At 37.7% G+C, this 26,075-nt stretch overlaps 1 long non-coding RNA gene across 1 annotated transcript in view; it reads right to left on the bottom strand.

Moving 5' to 3' along the window:
- The window catches only part of LOC139937098 (uncharacterized), an 85,958-nt gene that overhangs the window by 52,414 nt on the left and 7,469 nt on the right, over window positions 1-26,075 (bottom strand). The window contains exon 2 of the long non-coding RNA XR_011786048.1: window positions 22,761-22,907. This is a non-coding gene — a long non-coding RNA (uncharacterized lncRNA). The remainder of the gene's footprint in view (window positions 1-22,760; window positions 22,908-26,075) is intronic.

The following is a 26,075-nucleotide window of genomic DNA, read 5'->3' as shown; positions in this document are numbered from 1 at the left end:
TATTCTACAGATGTGCAGAGGTTTTTATTTTATTTTTTATTTTACTGTACTTGGGATGTGATGGGCCAGTAATTGATTGCCATGTTACTGACTTAAAGTCATTAAACACTTTCGGTACACAGTATTGTCCAAGTCCCACACTTAGTGTATCACAACTTACATACAAAATAACAGACCTGAGAAAATTTAGGTTCAATCGGGCATCGGAGTCGGGAGAAAGTAACGGGAAAACCCATTCTTGTTTCCGCACGTTTTACCGTGTCATGACATGTGTTTAAAATAAATCCGTAATTCTCGCTAACGAGAATTTAAATCGTTTTAATGTTTTCTCAAAAAGTAAAGATTTTCGGTACCGAAAGTGTATAATGGCTTTAAAGACATATTATTAATGAGGACTTGATACCACAATCCAGAACTGCAGTAAAGTGGATTGAGATCTGGCATTTTTATCATGACCACAGATCAAGATCTTGTGTTGCGAATCATGAACGTTTGATGAACGTTCATGATTTACAATGAATGAACGCCACAGGTTCAAGAACACTTTTTTTTTAATGAAGAACTGTGATGAACATTCATGAACTTCATGACCTCATTACGTATTCATAATGTAAAAAAAAAATAGACATTACATTGAACTAATTTCATTCATGAACAGTTCGTGAAAGTTCATGAATTTAATGTTCATGAAAAAAATCATCAAAAATTCATGAAAAGTTCATGAATGAAATGTTCATGAAAAGTTCATCAACCAATTTTCTCATTTGTTGTTCAAGAACATTCATGAACTGTTCGTGAACATCATGAAGAACTTTGATGGCCAGTTCATGAACTGATGTCAATGAACAACCATGAACTATTCATGAATATTCATGAACAATTCATGATCATCTCGCCTGTGTAGCGAAACACGGAAATTACCACATTGATTTAGCCTGCTGTGTGGTTTGGGTGTATACTGACAAATTTACCCAACCCTAGTGTTGTAGTGTTGTGTCCGCCTTATCTCAAAATTGCTTAATATTGCCAGTCAGATCAACCTTTTACGTTTACGTTTGTTTCTGGAATCCACTTTCCAGATCTGATCCACAAATTGCAGGGCTCAAAAGGTGGATTAAAAAGCAAGATCTTGAACCAAAACTGATCCTGCTCTTGTACATTCAAACCTTCACATATATAATACTAACGGTCCTGGAGTGGAAATAATTTATCACCACACCTTAAACTTTTGTAAATAATAGCGTCAAATCCAAAAAGTTCTTCTAATAAAAGTTGGTAATAATCTTGACGTACACTTAGTTCGATGGTATAGTTTTCTTGATTACAAATCGGAAGCAAGAAATGAGATTTTAGTAGATAAATGGGTTTTGCATTGTAACGGGCGCAGCGAGCACACAAGAGGTAAATACAATTATTTCTGTACAATTGACGAGTAACAATCACCAAGCCCACTCCCTCTGCGCACCTAAAGACGCCATAATGAAGTTAACCTACAGGGAGGCAACAAATTACAGCATTACCACGGCTCATACCACCACAAAACCATCAGCAAATACTCTTGAGCCCCATGTACCAACTAGCGAAAAAAGTTGACCTAACAACAGTAACTAATGACAACAGGGAGCACAACACAACAGAGGCAATGCACCATTCGTAACGCTAATACCACTCTCGTAAACCGATTAGCAACGATTCGACCGAGAAAGCTACAAAAGCCCACTACAACATGGACTTTCCTGATTCAATTGTAAAGCAATTTCCAAGTACACAAAATGGTCATAATATCATGCAAATTCTTTTAACTGGATCAGAAACTTATGAAGACAATAATGCGTAACGGTGGCTAAATTTTATCACGCACAAAACAAAGTACACGCTGCATGTACTTTCTTTGTCAGTAACTCAAGGACATAACAATCAGTTCTATAAGCTCGTTATTGTGATCGCTAACAATAGTACACTTAACTACTAGATACGAATCCAGGTGAACCTCATTCATTCATTCCCAATTTCTCAGTTCACCTTCACTTTATTTAGCTGGTTAATTTGCTAAACTTGACAAAGTCCTCACGGCAGACGAGTCAATGCAAACCACTCTTGATGCACTTGTAGCCTGGACAGTACAAAATGATACTTCCCATGATTAAGACTGATTGAACGAGCACAGTTTGGTTTTAAAGGAACACGTTGCCTTGAACCGGTCGAGTTGGTCTTTGAAAAGCATTTTTAACCGTTTGTTATAAAATGCATATATGGTTGGAAAGATGTTTTAAAAGTAGAATACAATAATCCACACAATATATGCCTCGAAATGCGTGGTTTTCTTTTGACCTCGTCAACTAACACGGTCGGCCATTTATGGGAGTCAAAGATTTTTGACTCCCATAAATGGCCGACCGTGTTAGTTCGCAATGCAAAAGGAAAACCACGCAATTTTGAGGCATATTTGTGTGGATCATTGTATTCTACTTGTAAAACATCTTTCCACCCATTGCATTATATAACAAACGATTACAATCACTTTTTATAGACCAACTCGTCCGATCCAAGGCAACATGTTCCTTTAATGATTCCACTGGATGGAACAGTACAGGCATGTTGTACTAATTGTACAGTCGTATATAGCAGCCCATCAATTCATATCAATATTTAGGTATGATACTATCATCTCTCAAGGTTATCCTATCCATCATCCTAGTAGTACAAAGATCCAGACATCAAGTTAAAATTCATGTATTTATAAACTCAATCAACCTGGTAACTTGATACAATTTTTAACATTTGACAAGATGAACGGGTAATGAAGCTTTAAAGTCACATAGGCCCAGCCTATCAATCATTCTAATACAAGGATCCATAAAAAAGACTACATGACAAGCATCAACTAAAATTTATATAAAAGTGAATCAACCTTTTTTGGACTACATGTAAATTAATACAATTTTGAAATTTTTTTACCAGAAAGCTTCAAAGTCAAGTAGACTAGTCTATCAGTCATCCTAATACAAAAATTTAAGAAAAAGAATACATCGTACATGACAAGCTTTAAAGGCACTGGGGCCGATTTCACAAAGAGCTAAAATTGATCGCAACTGCAAATCAGTCGTAGTTGCTTAGTAAAGTGTGATGTCACAATACAAATCACTATGGTGATACTGAAAATTTGTCTTACGATGGATTTTATTGCTTTGTGAAATCGAGCCCTGGACACTATTGGTAATTACTGAGATAATTGTCAGCATAAAAAATTTCTTGGTAACAAGCAACGGAGAAAGCTGTTGATAGTATAAAACATTATGAGAAATGGCTCCTTCTGAGCGTAGTTTTTCGAGAAAAAAGTACTTTTCCAATGAATTTGATTTTGAGACCTCAGAAATAGATTTTGAGGTCCCGAAATCTAGCAACTGAAAGCACACAACTTTGTGTGACAAGGGTGTTTTTTCTTCCATTATTATCGCGCAACTGTGACGACGATTGAGTTACAATTTTCACATGTTTGTTAGTGTGCGGGTATGTTGAAATACACCAAGTGAGAAGACTGGTCTTTAGAAATAACCAAATGTGTCCAGTGTCTTTAACTAAGAATTATGTACATGATAAAGTCAATCAACCTTGTTTGTCCTACATTCCAATTAATACAACTCTATTTTTTTTTTTTTTTTAAGACAAAAATAATGAAGCTCTACTGTCATGAAGGCTAGCCCATCAATCATCCCGGTACAAAAATCCAAGTAAAAAAAATACATGACAAGCATCAAAATATGTAATAAAATCAGTCAACCTTGTTTGTACTATGTGTCAACTGTCAATTAATACATTTTTTCTGCTGGTAACAAAGCTTTTAAGTCATGCATGATACAGTTGCATGGATTTGGACTAGACCATGAAAAAAATACACGTAACTATTGTCGATCACTCAAGCAATATATGTAATGTGTCTCCCTCAGCTAACTTTGCCTGATGCTGACTACAAATGCGCTAAATATATATTTGACCCAAAACGTTAACCACAGGCCGACTTTAACCAGAAAATAACAATATGAAACAACAATGTTATACTGTTTGATAACATTGTTACAAATCAGCCACGCCCTTTAAAGACAGTGGACACTATTTGTAATTGTCAAGGACTAACCTTCACAGTTGGTGTATCTCAACATATATGCATAAAATAACAAACCTGTGAAAATTTCAGCTCAACCAGTCATCGAACTTGCGAGATAATAATGAAAGAAAAAAACACCCTTGTCACACAAAGTTGTGTGCGTTTAGATGGTTGATTTCGAGACCTCAAGTTCTAAACCCGAGGTCTCGAAATCGAATTCGTGGAAAATTACTTCTTTCTCGAAAACTATGGCACTTCAGAGAGTGCCGTTTCTCAGAATGTTTTATACCATCAACCTCTCCCCATTACTCTTTACCAAGAAAGGTTTTATTCTAATAATTATTTTGAGTAATTACCAATAGTGTCCACTGCCTTTAAAGAATGAGCCTTGCCACAACTCTCAAAGAATGTGTATAAGTGGGTCTGACATGAAGGGAATCATCTGGGTGTTTCCGATGATATAGACTGTACGTTTGTAAGAGAAAAACTCACATCAAAGACGGACCTCAATGGACCCTTCCCCTGAAATATGCTGATCACATTCACACATGCGTACAGACCCTGTTGGTTGGCAAACGCCATAGAGTTGTGCACTGAGCAGACGCGCGATCGCGTCTGCGTCACGCACCCTTATACCGTGTACAAAACGGCGCGATGTTCCCACATTTTGCCAACCAAAACGTTAGTGCGCACGCGCTTTGTGCAATTTACATATTTCATGGGAAGGGTCTATTGTGGTCTTGAAGGGGCAAGGCAATTTCCCTCTGGAAAGGGAGACCTCTATTAGAAAAATTTAAATCAGTATTGGAACTTTGCAAAGGGCACCACAGCAAATGCGCTGTTTTGTACACAGCTAATGGCTGCGTGACGCAGACGCAATTGCGCGTCTGCCTAGTGCACAACTCTGTGGCATTTGCCAACCAATAGGGTCTGTACGAATGTAAATAGCAGATTTCATGGGAAGGGTCCATTGTTGTGGGTGCTCTGGGTTATTTCGAAGGCCTGTTCTCCTCCCCAAACCCAAAGAAAAAAAATTAACTGCTATTAAGGCCTGCCGTCGATTTCAAACTCGAGATATGGTTAAAGACAGTGGACACTATTGGTAATTGTCAAAGACCAGTCTTCTCACTTAGTGTATCTCAACATATGCATAAAATAATAAACCTGTGAAAATTTGAGCTTGATTGGTCGTCAGAGTTGCGAGATAACTATGAAAAAAAAAACACCCTTGTCACACGAAGTTGTGTGCTTTCAGATGCTTGATTTCGAGACCTCAAATTCTAAACTTGAGGTCTCGAAATCAAATTCGTGGAAAATTACATCTTTCTCGAAAATAACGTCACTTCAGAGGGAGCCGTTTCTCACAATGTTTTAAACTACCAACAGCTACCCAGCACTCGTTACCAAATGAGGTTTTATGCTGATAATTATTTTAAGTAATTACCAATAGTGTCCACTGCCTTTAATCCTAGCGTTTCGTGAAACCGGCTGCTGGAATTTTATTTTTGAACATGTTGAAAGGGCAAGGCCATTTTCATTTTGCAAAGGGCACTTCCATTTGAAAACCTTAAAGCCAAGGCCAAGACCAGGGCAACGGAGGCAATGGCCTGTAATTCCAGGCCTGTGGTATCCTATCTTATGTAAGGTAAGCTTGGGCGATATCACGATATTATCGAATATCGCGATATTATTTCAGAATCGATTTTGATATCGGATGGATTTGGTTTTAATCGAAATGTCGATATATCGCGATATACCGCGATATCGATTAAATATCGCGATGTATTTGCTAGCTGAGACATCTCGCACCCCATAGGTTTGGAGTAAAACCAGAAGAATATGTCATTAGAACACCTCTCTTATGCTATGACTAAATAAATCGATATCGCCCAAGCTTTTGTGGGATCATCCAACTAACATATGATTCACCTTGAAAGGAGCTGCATACAGGCAAACGCGTCTATGTTCATAAAAAGAGTCATGCTACACTCTAAAAAGTATGCCACAAAGATTGTAGGTCACAATGTCTGAAACATCCCACTCAGACGAGGCCACCACATTCACACAGAAATAAACCAGGGCAAGGACCTGACCCAACTGTTTGCTAAAACATTACTTTCTTTCCAACAATTGTTTTTTTATATTAAAACTTATTATTTTTCAATCAAGGCCAGCCTTTTGCCGTCTGTTTTCATTGTCAGAGATAACTCCACAACGAAGACGGTAGACAAGATTGAAGGGTGTGAACCAAAGACGCAAAAGGTTAGCGGGTAAATTCAAAGAAACTCATCATCAGAATTTGAAAGATGGACCTCTACTCACTGGAAGGTATTACAAGTGTTTATAAACAAAAGATTATCCCTTTTTCCCATTTGTTTGAGTCCCTTTTCAGAACATCCACCTCAAATGTAAAGGAACTGGACACGTTTGGTAATTGTCAAAGACCAGTATTCTCACTTAGTGTTTCCCAACATGCATAAAGTAACAAAACAGTGAAATTAGTTTTGACTCAATTGGCCATCAAAGTTGCAAGAAAAAAAAAACCTTGTTCTTTCAGATGTGGAATAAACGGCTTAAACATGCCTGAAGTCTAGTAATGTTTTAGTGGAAATTACCTCTTCATAAAAAAACTGTATAACTTCAGAAGGAGACATTTCTCAAAATGTTTTATACTATCAACAGCTCTATTTTGAGTAATTACCAGTAGTAACTTTAAAGGCTTGTTGGACACTATTGGTAATTACTCAAAATAGTTGTTAGCAATAAACCTTGCTTGGTAACGAGTAATGGAGCTGTTGATGGTATAAAACATTATGATAAACAACTCCTTTTGAAGTAACGTAGTTTTCGAGAAAGAAAAATAATTTTCCACAAATTTCGAGACCTCAGACTTAGGTTTTGAGGTCTCGAAATCAAGCATATGAAAGCACACTTTGTGTGACAAGGTTGTTTTTTCTTTTGTTATTATCTCGCAACTTTGACAACCAATTGAGCTAAAATTTTCACAGGTTTGTTATTTTATGCATTTATGTTGAGATACCCCAAGTGAGACGACTGGTCTCATTGACAATTACCAGTAGTGTCCACCATATCACCAACGAGGAGGTACGGACCAGAATCAGGCAAGTCATTGGACCCAACGAAGATCTCCTGACCACTGTGAAAAAGTGTAAACTGAAGTGGTATGGGCACATTTCACGATCATCGAGACTTGCTAAGACTATCCTCCAAGGCACTGTAACAGGAGGAAGCAAAGAGAGGCAGGCAGAGGAAAAGGTGGGAGGACAACATCATGGAGTGGACGGGTCTGACACTGAATGACTCCCTGAGAAAGTCTGAAGATCGAAAAGGATGGAGGAAACTAACTGACAAATCTTGAAGGGGTGCCCCCACGGTCAGAAGACTACGGGATAGGTAAAGGTAAAGGTTTTTGAGGTATAATAGGGGCGGGCACTCTCAAAGCTTCGCTCAAAGAATGTCAGGCTTTGCATGGGTATTAGTATGTAGCTGACCTGTTTGGATTGAAACGGGTTGTTAAACAGTACCACCATCAACTTTTAATTGCAAACTTTGGTGGATAGTCACAATAGCAGTTTGTATCGTTCTCCCCCCCGCACAGAGATTGAATGCGCAGAGATTGACTACAGGTCCATGCAATCCATCATTTCACATCCACACACTAAAGGGTTTTCAATGATAGTATAACACTGGATACAATAGACATCCAACCATAACATGTGTAACTGTCACAGAGACAACGAGGGAGGCCTGGATCCAGATGATTATTGACTACCCCACTCCATATTATACATCACACTCCAGAAATATTAATGATTTCCTACACAAGTGTCCAGCTACACAAAGTCTGAATAGCCCGTGGTGCCAGGGTAATGCCACTATTGAGATTCATGTACGTCAAACCAACTCAGGGAGAAAACAATCGATGGTCACGGCGGCTAGGTGCTATATCTTTTAAAAACGCATGAATATAGGTCACATACCATTTAGGTCAGGCTTGTGTCATGTACAGGGATTTGCTGCACGCAAGGTTGGTCCAGACGCACTTTGAAACTATTTCATACAGGTTCCTTTGCTAAAGCAGACCACGTCAAGTCAATACATGTAGGCCTACACATGTACAGTAGGGCCTATATGGGCAACTGTGTCAGCTGTCAGACACTATCTTCACAGTTTCGAAATAAGTAGCCAGCCGTTACTTTCACCAAACTCTTCCTAACTTAGGATTAATCTTAGGACTTAAGCTGAGTTAAAGGAACACGTTGCCTTGGATCGGTCGAGTTGGTCTTTGAAAAGCGTTTGTAACTGTTTTTTTTTTTTAAATGCATATGGGTAGAAAGATGATGTAAAAGTAGAATACAATGATCCACACAAACATGCCTCGAAACTGCAGTTTTCCTTTTACCTCATCGCCTAACACGGTCGGCCATTTATGGGAGTAAATGGCCGACCGTGTTAGTTCGCACAGTAAAAGGAAAACCACGCAATTTCGAGGCAGACTTGTGTGGATCATTGTATTCTACTTTTAAAACATCTTTCCAACCATATGCATCTTAAAAAACCCGGTTACAAACGCCTTTTATAAACGGCACAACCTTGCGATTGCAAATCCTGCAATCTGACCATTTGACCACTTTCTTCTGTACATTGACAAACTTCACTCCTCTGAAATCTGTTTCCAGAATGTTTCATTGTTGTAACTCCCCACTATTTGCCTTGATTGCTCCAGTCACTGGAAATTTGCCATTACTCTACATCGGCACTGGCCTGTTAAACGGCACAACCTTGCGATTGCAAGTCCTGCAGTCTGACCATTTTGCCAATATTCTAGCATCGGCACTGGCATCCAAGAGGAACAATAACACAAAGGCAGTATAACAAGTACAGATGTCTGTAATTCTGCAGACATGCACGTCATTAATTAATGATTTCACCTTGTACGGAAATAATTTGTGAGTGAAGGGCAAGAAATGTTTGTAATAAATAATAATGGAACACAACACAGAGAGCTCCATTGCGTCAGTCTTCCTAAGGTACAGAGACCAGCCACAAATAACAAATAAGGAATCTTCTTATTTAGGGTTTGTGGCATTGCATGGAGAGGTAGAAATAAGTATTTGTTTTACAATAACACCATATTTATGTCTACTTGCCCGGTAGATTATGTTCTTTTGAAAACTTGTCTTCTTTTATATTCTACTAATGCGGAGTAGATTTTAGGAATTCGGGAGACTTCTTAGTTCTAAAAAGAACTGTTTCTGCTTATGATACTACTACCTGGGTGGATGGTAGAAAAATCGGCTGGAACAGCTACTTAAGCTTGAGTGGATCGAGGGGACATCTCGTTATAAACTTCACTACCCGGGAGTGAAGTACAGTTCAGAACTGAGAAGTCTCCCGTCTTCCAAAAGTCTACTCCACAGTTAGTAGAAACTAAAGCAAGACAAGTTCTCAAAAGAACAAAATCTGCCTGGCAAGTAGATACACACATAATGTTACAAGCAAATATTTAGTGATGCAAAGGATTTCAAATTTTTGACCCGAGGAATTGTTTTGTCTCATTTAGACTTTTCCTTTTTACTAAACTTATGCACATGTAGAGTATTAATATGGTGTTTTTGCCAATAGCCTTGTGCTGTTCGAATTCAAGAAATTCTAGAACCATTTTGTTGTAGTACAGTTTAGCTGTTTATTGTGCCTTTCACTTACGTCAGAGTCACTATCTATAAGAAACAGGATCAACACACTGGCAGACATCCAAAATTAGAAATGTCAAAAAAAAGGAAACTCGGAAATGGTTCAACGGGTCATTTATCTTGATGTAAAGTTTAAAATTTAAGAAAATAAACTGGGAAAGTTAAGTGGAAACTTTATCCGCCTAACAGAAATTTCACAAATCTAAAATTACTGCGCCTTATCATTATGCTGATGTATACCATATGAATTTTTTGTTGAACAGCTGGTACTGCACGAGTTTGTCTGCCCTCAAATTTCTCTCCTTAAAGGCAGTGGACACTATTGGTAATTACTCAAAATAACTATTAGCATAAAACCTCATTTGGTAACATTAATGGAGAGAGGTTGATAGTATAAAACATTGCGAGAAACAGCTCCCTCTGAAGTAACACAGCTTTAGAGAAAGAAGTAATTTTCCATGAATTTGATTTCGAGACCTATGATTTAGATTTTGAGGTCTCAAAATCAAGCATCTGAAAGCACACAACTTCGTGTGACAGGGGTGTTTTTTCTTTCATTATTATCTCGCAACTTTGACGACCAAATGAGCTCAAATTTTCACAGGTTTGTTATTTTATGCATATGCTGAGATACACCAAGTGAGAAGACTGGTCTTTGACAGTTACCAAAAGTGTCCACTGTCTTGATACCTTTTTTAGTTTTTGGTCATGACATGAATTCCTACTCACTGTGAATGAAGATGTGTCCAAAACATAATTTACCTGTAGATTCTAAGTTTCAGCTTAGTGGGTCAAATTTTTGACAGAGAAAAAAACCTGAAAATCACAGAGCAATAACAGAGCAATGTTTCCATGAGAGTCGTGCGCGCATGTTCGCGCCAATATGTTGTACATGCAAACTTTTGTGATTTTTTTTTTTTTGTGACCTTGTTCAACTCATTTCACAAAAACTGCAGCACCTTAGCAATATTCTAAGGGAAGCTTTCTACCATCATTATTTTAAATTTAATGTAAATCTGTGGACATTGTGTTTTGTGCGTATAAAAAGCACCCAAACCCGTTAAAAAACAATGAAAATTAATACTCATTTTCAGACGATGGAATGAAATCAAGCAGACACTGTCTCGAAAGCCACACGTAATATGTAAACTGATCGGGTTATTTTTACCTTTCATTTGTTTATGTACAATCCAAGAGGGGAAAGCTTTCTACCATCATTATCTTAATTTAATGTTAATCTGCGGATATTGTGTTTTGTGGCGTACTAAAAGTACCCAAACCCTTTAAATTATGATGAAAATTAATACTCATTTTCAGACCATGGAATGAAATCAAGCAGACACGGTCTCGAAAGCCACACATTTGTAAACTGATCGGGTTATTTTTGCCTTTCATTTGTTTATGTACAGTCAAAGCAGATGAACATTCCTCCTAACACACACATGAGGGGAAGGTGGATCTACCTTGTACCTTACATAAATATACCTCAAGGGCCAAATGTAAATCAACAGGCACAGGTTCCTTGCTGCAATCACGAACAGGAACAAGATGTTTGGGTAGGCTAAGATTGAACCTTGACCTTTCTTAACAGAACAGCTGAGAAAATTTCTCCATTTGACAGGACCTTCGTACTGTCAGCGATGAGACTCAGAATGTGTAGTAAGCGGTAAAAGCCATACGTGAGCTTTGTGGGTTCAAATAAACTTGTTTTTGGTCAAGTTTCCTTATTGGATTTTTGTAGACATGGGGACATAATTTTTTTTTTCCCGAAAATGTGCGTAAAAGATAACGAAAACAAGTTATTGCTCACTGCTCCATGTAGTGAATCCCTTGTGAAGAAATATTCTCAGTTGTTTTTTAAAAACTGGATTAAAACACTGTCCAGACTTTTCCAACTAGTAACTCCTATACTGACAGTAACTCCAGAGAAAATAATCATGGTAATATTGCATTAAGTATGCAGAAACACAAATTTTATTTTGGGGGGGGGAAAAATTCGAAGAAAAAAAATACTACAATGTAACACAAACAATTGTTTTAACTGTTTTCCAGTTTACAGACCCAGCTGTTACAAAACAAAATGTCCATCATACATGTAGTTATCTAGCGTTCCTTGATTTTCTTGTTAGCTGAATGGACACTTGATGTACCATGCGTAACAAATTTCACTATAGGATGTCACATTCCTACACGTATGTGTAGTGTGTAACCAATTTTCATCTTGGCCGAATTCCTACACAAAATCGGGCTGCACTTCGCAGACAATATCATGCATGGTAAATTCTAATATCGATTTAGCAAGAAATAAATGGTTGATGTTTTTATCTCGACAAGTTTGTCGACCTTATTTTTTTATCTTCAGAGTTCAGACCAGTGTGTGTGTGTACCCATCGGCTATGGATAAATGCGGAATAGCCCAAACCTAAGCTTTTACCCAAATTTTGCCAAGGGAAACCTTGAATGGAATGAGACTAAGTGCTACTGTCTACAGCTTTTATCACGTACTTGGAAAATCATTATTAGTAGACTACTCAATATTGGATTTCCGATATATCAATTATTTTTAAATCGACAGACCTTCTGCAGCCCCACATTCTGTGTTTGGACCAATCAAAATGCATAAACTCTTAAAGCTGTTTTTAAAATCAATTTAAAGCAAATTTAGCATAGTATACAAATTAGGCTGTATTACCTTGTTCTCTAGGTCTTTTAATTTTAATTTTAAAAATCATTTCCATCAAGAATCGATTTAAAGCCATTATACACTTTCGGTAAACAGTACTGTCCAAGTCCCACAATTCGTGTATCACCACTTATATATAAAACAACAAACCTGTAAAAATTTAGGCTCAATCGATCAGCGGGAGTCGGGAGAAAATAATGGGAAAACCCACTCTTGTTTCTGCGCGTTTCGCCGTGTCATGACATGTGTTTAAAATAAATCCGTAATTCTCGCTAACGAGAATTTATATTGTTTTACTGTTTTCTCAAAAAGTAAAGCATTTCATGGACTAATATTTCAAGAGAAGTCTTTCACCATTACCTTCTGTAAACCCTGTAAATTATTTGTAAATCTGTGAACTTTTTTTCTTTTTTTTCTGTACCGAAAGGGTCCAATGGCTTTAAATAAGGCAGTCTGCAGTTTTGCCAAACAGTACACAGGCCTACATTCAACTCTTAATAATCTACATCAGAAAACAGGCCACACCAACCTCAATTATTTTGGAAGATTAGCTCAAAACATTATATTATAGGAAGAAAAAATTAAGATGAATTGAAATTTCAAAAACCCTAATTTATTCAAAATGCCATCAATGGTGATAGCCTTGAACAAAGATTTACTCCTAGTCCTACATCCACATACCATGGCATTAGACAAAGAAAAAAACACCATAATCACTGCAATTTAGCTTTAAAGTTAGGACAGAGATAGGAAAAAGATGCATTTCTTACGCAGGATTACTTTTTGTGGTCTGCCTTCAGGAAAGACTGCTTTTTATAATGTGCCCACCTTGACTTCTTTCACAACCACATATTGCGTTTACAGAGTCATTGATCTGTTTGTTGTTCCTCTCTTGTTTGTTTTGTTTGCTTAGTCTACGCTGCTTTTGTTCTCACTGCTTCAGATGTCTGTTGTTGCTCTATGTGTTTTGTTTTCCTTCATGTCATTTCCTTTGTTTTGTTGTATTGTTCTTTATTACGGAGCACCCAAGGAGAAAAGCCTTCTCACACTGATGGGGGGGGGGGGGGCTACCCTGTGTAAATATTATTACAGTAACATGTTGCCTTGGATCGGACGAGTTAGTCTTTGAAAAGCGTTTGAAACCATTTGTTACGACATTGGTTAGACAGATATTTTAAAAGAAGAATATAATGATCCACATAAGTATCACTCCAAATTGCACAACTTTCTTTTTTTACGCAAACTAACAAGGTAGGCCATTTTAAGGAGTCGAAACTTTGACTCCACAAAATGGCTGAACGTGTCTTTTTTTTTTTATTTATAAGGAAAACCGTGCAATTCCGAGGCATGTCTGTGTGGATCATTATATTCTACTTTTAAAATATTAAACCATTTGCATTTTATTACATCTTTTCAAAGACCAATTAGACCGATCCAAGGCAACGTGTTCTTTAAACACTAGTATGAAAGTGCATGGTCAGCGCCAGTCAACATTTCTAGCTTTAACTGAAGTGAAAGCAATAATATGTCTTCTCCTTGTCAAATTTCAGAGAGTTCAGCCAAGTGTAAAATATATCTGATCAATACTCCTACAAATGAATGTAATAAAACAGACAATGCCAGCCAATGTAGGTCACTTCAGGAGGGGGTTAATGACCTATTCAAATTCAAGGTCAGGGGTCATACAGGGCTTAAACGATGACAACTGGACCCTGTAACCAGCTACAAATGTCCACACAATATTGGTAGGTATTCCCGGCCAAGTATATTTTTTGTTTGAAACAAATAATTTAAGACACCAACAAAAAAATTCCTATGAAGACCCAAAACTACCGCAAACTCAATCAAAATTTATATTAAGAATCATGCAAAACCAGCCAAGGATCCAAGAATACCAATCTTTAAAGGCAGTTGTCACTATTGGTAATGACTCAAAATAATTATTAGCATAAAACCTTTCTTGGTAACAAGCAATGGGGAGAGGTTGATAGTATAAAACATTTTGAGAAACGACTCCCTCTGAAGTAGTGTAGTTTTCGAGAAAGACAACATATTTGATTTCAAGACTTCAGATTTAGAATTTGAGGTCTCGAAACGAACCATCTAAAATAAAGTACACAACTTCGTGTGACAAGGGTGTTTTTTCTTTCATTATTATCTCGCAACTTCGACGACCAATTGAGCTCAAATTTCCACAGGTTTGTTATATTATGCATGTTGAGATTTGACACTAAGTGAGTAATTACCAAACTAGTCCAGCGCTTTAAGACGAGATTGATAAAAGTTGCATGTATTTTACCCCAAAAAATTCAGGTTAGTGCTTTCTCACGGTACAATACATCTTGCAGCATCAGTCACGCAAACAAGTGTTTTTCCCCGTTCTGTGTTTAATTAATTTTTCATGAACCACATAAAATTTTGAACAGCCAAGAGGCATGCTAAATTTATTAGCACGCTTTTAAGAGAGTAGTTTAGATCATAAAACATTTGCTAAGCCTACACCAGTCATTTTTAGGACACTTCATGTATGTAGTGTGTTTTAAAGGGTCTCAATCTTTTATGTAGGTCACAAAACACAATGTCCACAGATTTGTACATAATACCCTTACACAATTTGAAATTAGTGATGGTAGAAACCTTCCCTTAACATATTATGTGCTGAGGTGCTGTAGTTTTTGAGAAATGCGTAAAACAAGTCACAAAAGTAATTGTTATATCAGCAGACGAAATTTTGTTGAGCAAGTAAAACATATTTACCAGTTATGTTATTAATACTGAGACCATAAGTTAGTGTTTGAATAGCAGTAAAAGATACACCTCAGTGCTTTGTGTTCCAAATGTACATTTCAACAAATGCTAAAAGATTGGTCATGAGCCAAGATGGCACGACTTCAGGTTGATACTGCTTGGTTACCAACGTATCCATTTTCAGCACGGGTACCAGTTAATATCAACCACAAGTCAAAAAAAAAACCAGTCCTTTTGCGAACTTGACCTTAGATGATCAAAGTGTGACGCCACAGTATCAATCACAATTACACCAATGGCAAAAGTGCAGACCCATTTTTTTCTACAGGAGTCTTCTAATGAGCAGAGACTATTAAGACCTTGGCATAACAAATGGTCTCCCTATACCCCTTTGTCGTCCTTACTTGCACTTAAAATTGCCATTTGCCTCTAATAGGTAATTAATGATCAATAAAGACCATATATGGAGTTCAGTTCCGCATTAGCTCTGCATTTAAGCGAACACGTTTTGCTCCAAATTGATGTGTACAAAAAGTTACCAGCCAAAATTTAGGCCACTGATTCCATTCAAATGCTTCACGCATACATTTGTTATCACAATTTTCTTGTATTAAAAGGTACTTGCAACAAAAAACAGAAGAAAATAAGTATGGTCTTAGACACAGTAAAGCAGTTTAAAAAAAAACTAACAAAGTATTGCCCACTAAGCACTATGATTTGAGCACAGGGCTCAATTCCACAGAGCTGATTTATAAGCAAAGAGCTACACCAGAATAATGCAGCTACCATTCTAAATACCTTTCCACACTATGTTTCCAGCAAATTTTTGTTTACCACAAAATAGTTAAAAGCACAATTTTGTATTAATACTCAAGTACTTGACCATATTCGCAGCAAGATTTTTAGTCTAGAGAATTTGGACACCCTTTTTCTTCTACTTCCTTTCTAGTGAAGCTTTCATGATTGAAGACGCTAACCCCCTTCTCTTTGCGTTATACGCGTGTTGATAGTTGTTATAACAACACACAGGACCTACAGCTTTAGGTCCCATCCGAAGGACGGAGCAATGGTTTAGTGTCTTGCTTAAAGGGACATGTTGCCTTGGATCAGGCGAGTTGGTCTATGAAAAGCGTTTCAAACTGTTTGTTATGAAATTCATATGGTGGGAAAGATGTTTTAAAAGTAGAATATAATGATCCACACAAAAAATTGCATGGTTTTACTTTTATTTTGCGAATTAACACAGTTGGCCATTTTGTGGAGTCATAAATTTGACTCCAGATATTATTTGAAATCCTTTAGGTGGGTTTTCAACAGGTCGGATGATTGTAACTAGCATGTCTCAATACTACTTAGCCAATATACATAGTACTATCCACAGTAAGTAGGGAATCTAAAAGCTGAAATACGAGAACATATATTGCAGGCTGTACAAAATAGAAATGGGCAATCTACCAAATGTTTATACATTGTTTTTTGAAAGAGCCAGTGACTGTTTACACAAAGTCTCGAATGATAAGCACTTAGAGCCATCACATAGCGATCTTAAGAGGTTATCAATGTTACTGACTGAATGATAAATATGTTACATCTCAGTCTTCACGCCAAGATTTCAAAGAAATACAAATAGTTTTCGGACTCTACCACACCACAAACCACTCCATGATCTAATCTCAAATCTCTGAACTATTCACTGTGAGATCGATCAAAATCTGTCGTCAAAATCGAGAATGAAGAGCCAACTGACCCCCCTATTGAACAAAAATTTGAACTTGGCAATTAATTTTATGAAAGGATAAACAAGTCTGGCAGTTGTATAGAATGTATCAAACAAGGTAATGAATGATTCTTCCTTTTCTTACCATTGTGTTCACCCATACATGTACATCAAGATTAAACTTTTGACACCTAGATAGCACTCATAGTATACTTGTTGAAAACTTGTGTCCAGTGTGGATTTCAGTATTTCACAGAAGAGTTAAGACTAGTTCTATATCGATTTAGGTTGAGTTACTCGTCCTAACTTAGAACTACCCTTAAGTTTTTAAATATCTCCTAGGACTAGTCCTAAGTTAGGACTAGTCCTAAGTTAGGACTAGTCCTAACTTAGGACTAGTCCTAAATTAGGACTAGTCCTAAATTAGGACTAGTCCTAAATTAGGACTAGTCCTAAATTAGGACTAGTCCTAGATCTCTGTGAAATCGCCCAGATGTGCAATTATGTGCTTTACTTTTAAATATGTGGAAATATCATCATACTTGAATACTCAATGTGGAATACTTTTACGATAAAAAATATCCCTGAATTTTCTTTATGTAAGAGGCACTTCTAGGAGGAAAATTTAAATGTGTATTTGGAGCGTTGCAAAGGGCACCACAGCAAAAGCACAGGGCACCATGGCAACTGCTGTGGATGCCGAGGGTTATTTTGAAGCCTGAGTGGACAAACCACAGCTTAAACAGTGTGCTCTATTCAGATGAACTTGAATAAATATATTTGTCACTCTACAAAAACGTTGCCGTCTTAGGGCGTGGGAAAATAGAAAAGGAACATTCAGAAGTGGCGGAATTCCGAAGCTGCTGCAAACTGCAAGTACAGACTAGCAAGGACCCCAGACTATGGACCAACTACTGAACTGTGGCTTGCATTGCGCCTTACAGAGGCCAATGACAATGGACTCCAAGTTACCCAATATTGGCAAGCAGTTGAGTTGTGTGTGGCACAAAATGATGATGACTCAGTTTGTCCAGCCCCCCCCCCCCCCCCGACCCTCGACCAAAAGAATAAAATAAGATCCCAGAAAGGTCCCAAATCATATGAATGGCTGACTTTCAAGGCCTGATACTTCTCAGAGGCAATGGAGGCGTTGCCTCCGTGCCCCCTGGTCACTGCCTTGGTGCCCTTGAAATGTTCAAGAACAATTTTACATATTCCTCATAGGAGCACTGCCTGTGTGCCCTTGAAATGCTCCAGAACAATTTTACATATTCCTCATAGGGTGCCCTTTACCGAGGAGAAAATGCCTTGGTGCCCTTGCCCATTTAAAAATAAAGCACACACAGGCCTGACTTTCAACGGCAGCAGTCAACCAAGATGGACAGATCAGCTGTGCTCTCCGCACATTATTCACACAAAGTAACAGTAACATCGAAACATTCAGTAGTGGACAGCGGTTCAACTGGAGGTCACATTTTTACAACTAAGCCTTTTATGCAACATTGATTCTCTAGGAACCATGGACTTCTCCACGGTCAGTTCCTTCTGCATCGTTAGCCAGGGAGGATGAGTGAGAGAGAGAGAGAGAGAGAGAGAGAAAGCCCATGGCAACCTAAAGGGATGCTACACGGCACCTGTCTACAGTTAGGAGACAGCAGGTGCGTTATGCAGGGCTGCATCACTAGGGGTCACTTCTCATCTTCTTGACTAGTCATGCACATCTCAGACAATTAGGAAACCAAAACCACAGATACGCCCCTCTCTCTCTTCCATTTAAATTAGACTCATTCCTCGCGTCAATATAGAATGGTAATAAATGCTGGATGAATAAAAGATGAGAGAGAATTGAACGTGTCTTTAATTTCACCGTCCGCTGCAGCAAGGTGTTTCTGTGTGTTTGGTTATATTGTGTTATTTGTCCATTCTCTGTGCTGCTTTTTGTTTTTCTCTGTATTTTTAAGGGGGTTTGTTTACGTATTTGTGTTAAAAATTTGTTTTTAAATATTAAAAAGAAAAATTTCGAGTCAATGATAAAACATGTTGAGTATGAATTTTATTATTACAAAATTGTGCAAATCAGCCCCAAAAGTTGTTTTGTTGTATACTTGTTGCTGTTATTATCTATTTTTGAGTTTGTCCTTTAATTCAGTGACTGGCCAGCAGGACCAGTTAGCGTTTCTTTTCACTGGTCCCCCCAGACTTTGAATAATCTAGCAGGCATCCCACTACTCGCCAGTCCTTTAAAGGCAGTGGACACTATTGTCAAAATAATAATTAGCATAAACCTCACTTGGTAACGAGTAATGGGGAGAGGTTGACAGTATAAAACATTTTAATTTCAAGTAATAAACCCTTTGTATTATATTACAATGCTATTACAAACAGGGCCAGGAACATGACAAAGGCAAGACTAAGGCCAAATCCAAATTGCCGGCTGTGGCTTTGTCTACGGCTGTTGTTAAGGGTGTTGCTAAGGACATCCTGTACCTCAACGCATCGTGACGTGTAGATTAAGCTGTAGTTGTAGCTGAAACCAAAAATGTGTACACCCCCTTACCACAATTGCTTTACATCAGTAAAGTCAGCAGCAACAAAACTAAATTAATACATACGTGCTGAGTTCGCCTGAATGAGATATTTCACCACTTAGAGTATCAAAGAACTCCAATTAAGTTTGTTCATTTCAGAGTTTTCTTGTAAATGAAGTTAAGTAGCCACTTAATCATCATCATTAATTTCTCGATGGCTAAAATGAAAGACTGTTATAACATTAGCTGCCTTCTGAACACCAAGGTCGCGTATCTCCATCACCAAAAACCTCTTAAAACGAGGGGAGGAAGTTTTAAAAAGTGTGACCGTTCGTTAACATGGCTGCACCTTTCTTAATAAATAGAACTGCCTGATAGTTATGGTTCGTTTCAATTACCCCTCACGGCAGATGGTTGTTTGAGTCTATAGAGAAATGAATTACATTAGTACCCCCAGCGTATTACAAACTCATTCAGCCATCAGACGTTAGCGTCTATATAAAAATTAAAAAACAGAAAACTTGCCAACTTCTCTCTCTTCCTCTCTCACTAATAACTCATCTAATCAGCCGTGGACCTTACTTCATGATGTTAATTCTGAACGGCTGCGACTGCGTGCTTATATTGACCGTTAACAGCGATATATTTCCCTCTGCTTTGAAAGGCACTGATTGAATGCCGAGGTAGAGTGTTCCCCACTCACGCGGAACCAAAACACACAATTGAGCCAACAGTCCATGATATAATAGGGTTATTACTCAATTATTCTACTTAGTTATGAATGGCGAGGCAGGGACCAACAACAGCGTCTATACTTAATTCTCATTTACTTAAAATAACTACTTAAAACAGGCAGTGAAAAAAAAGCCTGCCAACAAAAATGTGTGCTTTGAAACAGAGATGCAAGGGGTGTAGATGTATTCTGCCTATTAGATAAAATGCCATTTTGGGAGTCAAAATTGTAGCCCCAAAGATAAGATGGTGGTCTTACCATGGGGGTAGAAATAGCACTCCATGGTCTAACCACATACGTATCGTATCGCCTAAAATTAAAGCTGCAGAAGAACACTTGAGGAATCTGATTCCCAAATGACATAACCAACATTTATCATGATTTATGAGAGTTATAAAGTCAGGGAAATTGGGTCAACAGTGTGTACATGTTGATGAAAGATTTCTCATAACGCCACGGCACACACAACCATGACTTTTGCTGACATTACTGAATTCTCAGTCTCCTGATGATGACTAGAGCAAGCTAGTCAAATCGTTGAGACCAATTTAAGAACTGGCTCCGCAGTAGTACAGTTTATTACAATCCTATAAGCTAAAGTAGTAGTCCCAGCCTATTTTCTATACCTTCCGCCAGGGTAGCAGTTAAAAAGCAAGACAGTTCTTTTCAGAACAATCTGATTAATCCCCGAACAATCTGATAAATCTACTCCGCAGTAGAATATAGAAAGACAGTTCTCTAAGAAAAAATTCTCTATAAGCCTTTTTGAGGTATGGCGGACACAATGCTACAACACTGTAAAGTTGTGGTAAATTTGTGCGTATTGACCGTAGAAATAGAACATATGTATTCAGTGAAGTGCGCATTTTAGGCGGTGCGGCGTTTACACGTAAACCTAATGACCACCAACATGGTGAGCGTGGCATCAGTCGCGGCGTGTGACGCGCGCGTGTCACGTCTGCCATACCTCAAAAAGGCTTATAGCAAGTAAATTCACATGGTGTTACCACACACCAAATATTGAACTCACAGAATTATGTACATCTCTGTATAACATTGAAGAGAATGTTACATAGAAACAAACCTGTCTAAGCACTTACTGCACCTTTCTTTAAAGAAAATTACCTTCAATAATTACTCAATAAATTAATGACCATAAAATCTTACTTAGTAAGAAGCACTGCGGCTGCCGATAATGTGTAACATTTTGAGATAATGTTTGAACAATTCCCTTCTAAGGAACGTGTTGTAGAGAAAGGGATGCAAAAAATGTTTGATCTGAGAAAAGTTTTATGTTTGTGTATTGAAATTAGGGATGTTCTTCCTAGTGTCAAAATTTACTCCAGATTTTAGGAGATATAAAAAATGTGTCGTTTTCTAGTATACGATTACATTCTACACTCGAACGGTTCCAAAAACCAAAGGTGAACAAACTTTGCCTTTATATTCATTATACAATTGTTCACAGGGAGGAAAGAGAAATAACAACAGTGCAACAACCTCCAAAATGTTTGGTTTCATGCAATACTTGTATTTTGGTACTAAAGGCATTGGGCTTCTTAGATAATTGTCAGAGGCCAGTCTTTTAGGATTTTATTTAGTAAGAAATACCCTTTCTCACAAACTACTTTAGAGGGAGCCAATTTTCACAATGTTTTTATTACTATAAAACAACAGCTCTCCATTGCTCCTAACCGGGTAAGTTTTTATGCTAACAATTATTGTGAGCATTTACCAACAGTGTCTAGTACCTTTAAAGAACATACCTCATGAATATAAAGTGCATATTGCCCTCTCATTCTGAAAATTGTTTTGGATCATTACAGCTCAGTGGAGCACAAACACACAAAAAACTAGTCCAACATCTATAGTACCGGTCCAAGGTCAAACAGTTAACAATGGTGGGTGGATTTGAACCATACAAAAAGGAATTGTACAACACGAACATATATAAAGAAGACAGTGTGAATGCTTCTCTTAAAGGTGGTATTGGTTGAGTACATTGTACATGATATGAAAACTTTCAAAATTTATCTGTGAAATTTAATTGTCTGTGAAATTTTTAGTTGGAACAAAGTCGGAAAACTAAAAATCCCTCCTGAAAGAGTTTTTTTTTATGGCATACACTAACTTTTGTACGGCAGGATTCATTTTCATAAACAGGCCCGATCAAGAGTCAAGAGTCAATCGCCTCCGCAGCCCCTGGTCATTGCCTTGGTGGCCCTTGAATGTTCCAATAGATTTGTAATTTCCTCATAGAGTAGAGGTGCCCTTTACCATGAGAAAATGCCTTGTTACCCTTGCTCTTTCAAACATAAATCATTTTGGCCCGCAACATGATTTGGCCATCAAGATTGTTCTCTTCAAGTTGCAGGAGATCTGCAGTACCACCATGGATATACTGTGAAGAACTTGTGTCAGCTGCAAATGCTGTTCCAAGTCCAAACCGACAGAGCAAGTTAAGTTTCCCAATAGTCAGAAGACTCAACATCGATGACGAGTGATTGTAAAAAGAAGAATTTTAATGCGTACCTGGTGTCCAAAAGATGACGTTGTAAATGTAGTCGTCAGTATTCAGACTCCGCCGCACATCAGTGTACAAATTGCAAATGTAAGCTCAGACCGACTGTGATGTTTCCTCAAACCGCATACACATGTACAAGCAGATATGGTGCCTCACTGCAAATTAGAAAAAGACACACATGAATACTTGACACATTTAAAGATGGCTTCTCACTCAACCTAGACTATAATGACTATCCAGTGTCTAGTGTCTCCGTAACCACGTCATTGAATCTTTTTTTTTAAAAGACAAGTTCCTCTACTCCCTCTGCACATTTGACCTTTTATTTCTGAGATTCAATAGGCATCCATTTCCTTTTAAAAACACCAATTCAATACCTGTACATGTCATATACGTAAAGCAGTATCAGATATGATTCATTTTGCCCGTCCTGTGATGTGCATCTGGGGATATGTACATATAATAAGCTCTTGTACCATATTGAGTAATGTTTCATCCTCCATTCATGTCCCCTGGGTTTACACGACCAGGAACTTACCCTACAAAAAGTGGTTGTTCTAAACTCACTACCCCCAGCTGTAGACTGTTTGTATCATTTGGCCATGACCCTATGACCTCTACAGGGTGACCTGGTGACCTAGACTCTTGGACCCCATACCAAAGCCATACATGGGGGTATACCCATGGGCTTGCAATACAACACAGCAATGCCAGACTTTTTAGTTGAAGAAAGAAACCTAAGTGGCACTTCTTACGAATCCTAAAGCCACAAGTCAGTCCCACTTTATTTCTTTTAAAAGGAGGGTTGATTTTTAAGAGACAAGCACTGTCCAGTGTCCAGAGCCGGTAAGAGCTAAGGGCCTACTTAATCCTAGACTGGTTTTCATTATCACCAGTCATTTGTAATTGTCATGTGACAAATAAGATTAATGCCGACTAACCGAATCCAATCAAAAGAAGCATTCTGTGCACTGGTCCACTTTAGTGAAGATCTTACATTAAAACAGCCACACACATGTACCTGCAGTTAACGCTCATGAAACCTAGCAACGCTAAATTTGAAATTTTGTGTTTATAAACAAAATCAGATAAACAATTCATTATGTACAGTGTACTGTATTTAACCCCACATAGATTGTTGCTGTCACAAGCTACCTGAACCAAAATGACCCATAGCGGTCACAAATGACCACAATTGACCAGACGATTTGATGTAGACCAACAAATTTAACTTGTTCTCATCATATTTTTTAATTAAATGATGTTAAATTTGCACCGGGGTTTTATACACCAATGGATATTTCTCATTGTTAGCATTTCTAAATATTTTGGCAGAATTTTTTACTATAAAAAATGTGTGTCTTAAATCAATTTGTTAATATTTTAACAAGCAATTAATCCCATATCTCTTCTCATTCATGATTTCCTGACAAATAAACGCAAATAGACTATATCTAGCCAATAGCCCCAAAACAACTGAAAACTATCCTTCAAAGACACAAGCATTGTTTCCCTACAAAAAAAAGTTTACAGTTCACTGTTTAGTTGAACTATCAAAGAGTTCCCTAACTTGGCGTTTTCATAAACTCACCAAATTATTTCCACATCGTAAATGCTGTGGGGCAAACTGCACACATTTTATGAAGCTTAAACTATCCCCAAAACACTTCCTGTAGTCCTTTGCTAAAAAAAAAAAGAGGAGCCAAACAAATTTTCCTGACAAGGCAGTAGTGTACATCAGGGCGTCCACAACTGGGTTATGAGGACAGTTTCGACTGACTGCTGGAGGGAGCATAAGAGAATGTCCCTGCAATGAATTCACCTCTTTATACATGAGCTGATATCGACCAATGTAAACTATGCACACGTACCATACTGTACCGGTGTGACCTCAACCTTGTTCCCAAATTTTATTCAGTGCAATGGTACAGAACAAAATATGTGACTGGAATGAAGGAAATAAAAGAGTGGAACAAGGTTTTTAAATGAACGTTCAATACCGAGTCACCACTCTTTTATTCCCATTTATAAAAAATTTCTAAATTTTCTTTTCCTAAAAACCATAAAAACATGGTAGATTTATCAAAAATTTGTATAGATTTTCAGTTCTTGTTACTATCGCATGCTCCGTCAAAATGCACACGATGCTCAAACGCTTATGAAAGGTACCCAGACTTTGGAAATGAACCTGACAAAAAGTTGTGGAATTTCTAAGTATTCGAAGCTTACTTCTTGTTATAAAGATGTTTATGCCCCAGTTGAATAGAAATCAATTTAAAGACAATGGACAATATTGGTAATTGTCAAAGACCAGTCTTCTTACTTGGTGTATCTGAACATATGCATAAAATAACAAACCTGTGAAAATTTGAGCTTGATTGGTCATTGGACATAACTATGAAAGAAAAAAATACCCTTGTCACACGAAGTTGTGTGCTTTCATATGCTTGAATTCATAAACTTGAGGTCTCGAAATCAAATTCGTGGAAAATTGCTTCTTTCTCGAAAACTACGTCACTTCAGAGGGAGCTGTTTCTTACAATGTTTAATACTGTCAACCTCTCACCATTTCTCGTTACCAAGTGAGGTTTTATGCCAATAATTATTTTGAGTAAGTACCAATAGTGTCCACTGCCTTTAAGTCAAGCTTTATTGATGTACTAAAATTGCATCGGGTAAAGCGGAGGATGATTTTGGATGTACACTTACACCGATTACGGTATAATCAGTGTTTTCCAAATCCTGCAGAAAAAAACACATTCCACAGGCAACTTGGCGTGGTTTCTAATAAATATTTGAAAGCTGATGTGTCAACCACTAGTGTAGAGCCTTAAAGCGTTCCTGGTGAGAAGACAATATTTCAAGCCACAAACAATCCAATAAAAATAAAAATTCCCCAAAAATAAAAAATAAATTATTTTGGTTTTACATTTGAACACCAGTGAGCGATAACCACGCGGTCATAAAAACAGTGTAATAAAATCAAAATCACAAAGGCAAAGTACTCAAACTTTCGAGCATTCAACACTCATGCAACCATTTTCGATCAATTTTGAAACGTATGTAAGTTGTACGGTACATCAAAAGCGAAATAACGCACTCTACATTTGGAGATAGCATTTTCAAAAAAAATAGTTGATATTGAAAAAAAATCTAAATCAGTGTCACGCTCAATTAACCATGGACCAGCAAATTGAGGTCATCAACTAGGGAGGAAAAATAAGCTCATGCTGTAGCCCATTCTACTGGCACAGACCGGTGTAGGGTTACAGCCCCACAGCCAGCTAGGCAGATGGCCTTTCATCAAGAATGCAGGATCAATA

The sequence above is a fragment of the Asterias amurensis genome, chromosome 5 (assembly GCF_032118995.1).
Source record: "Asterias amurensis chromosome 5, ASM3211899v1".
Lineage (NCBI taxonomy): Eukaryota > Metazoa > Echinodermata > Asteroidea > Forcipulatida > Asteriidae > Asterias > Asterias amurensis.
The sequence above is the reverse complement of the archived record's forward strand: the minus strand, read 5'-3'. Positions and strand labels throughout refer to the sequence as shown.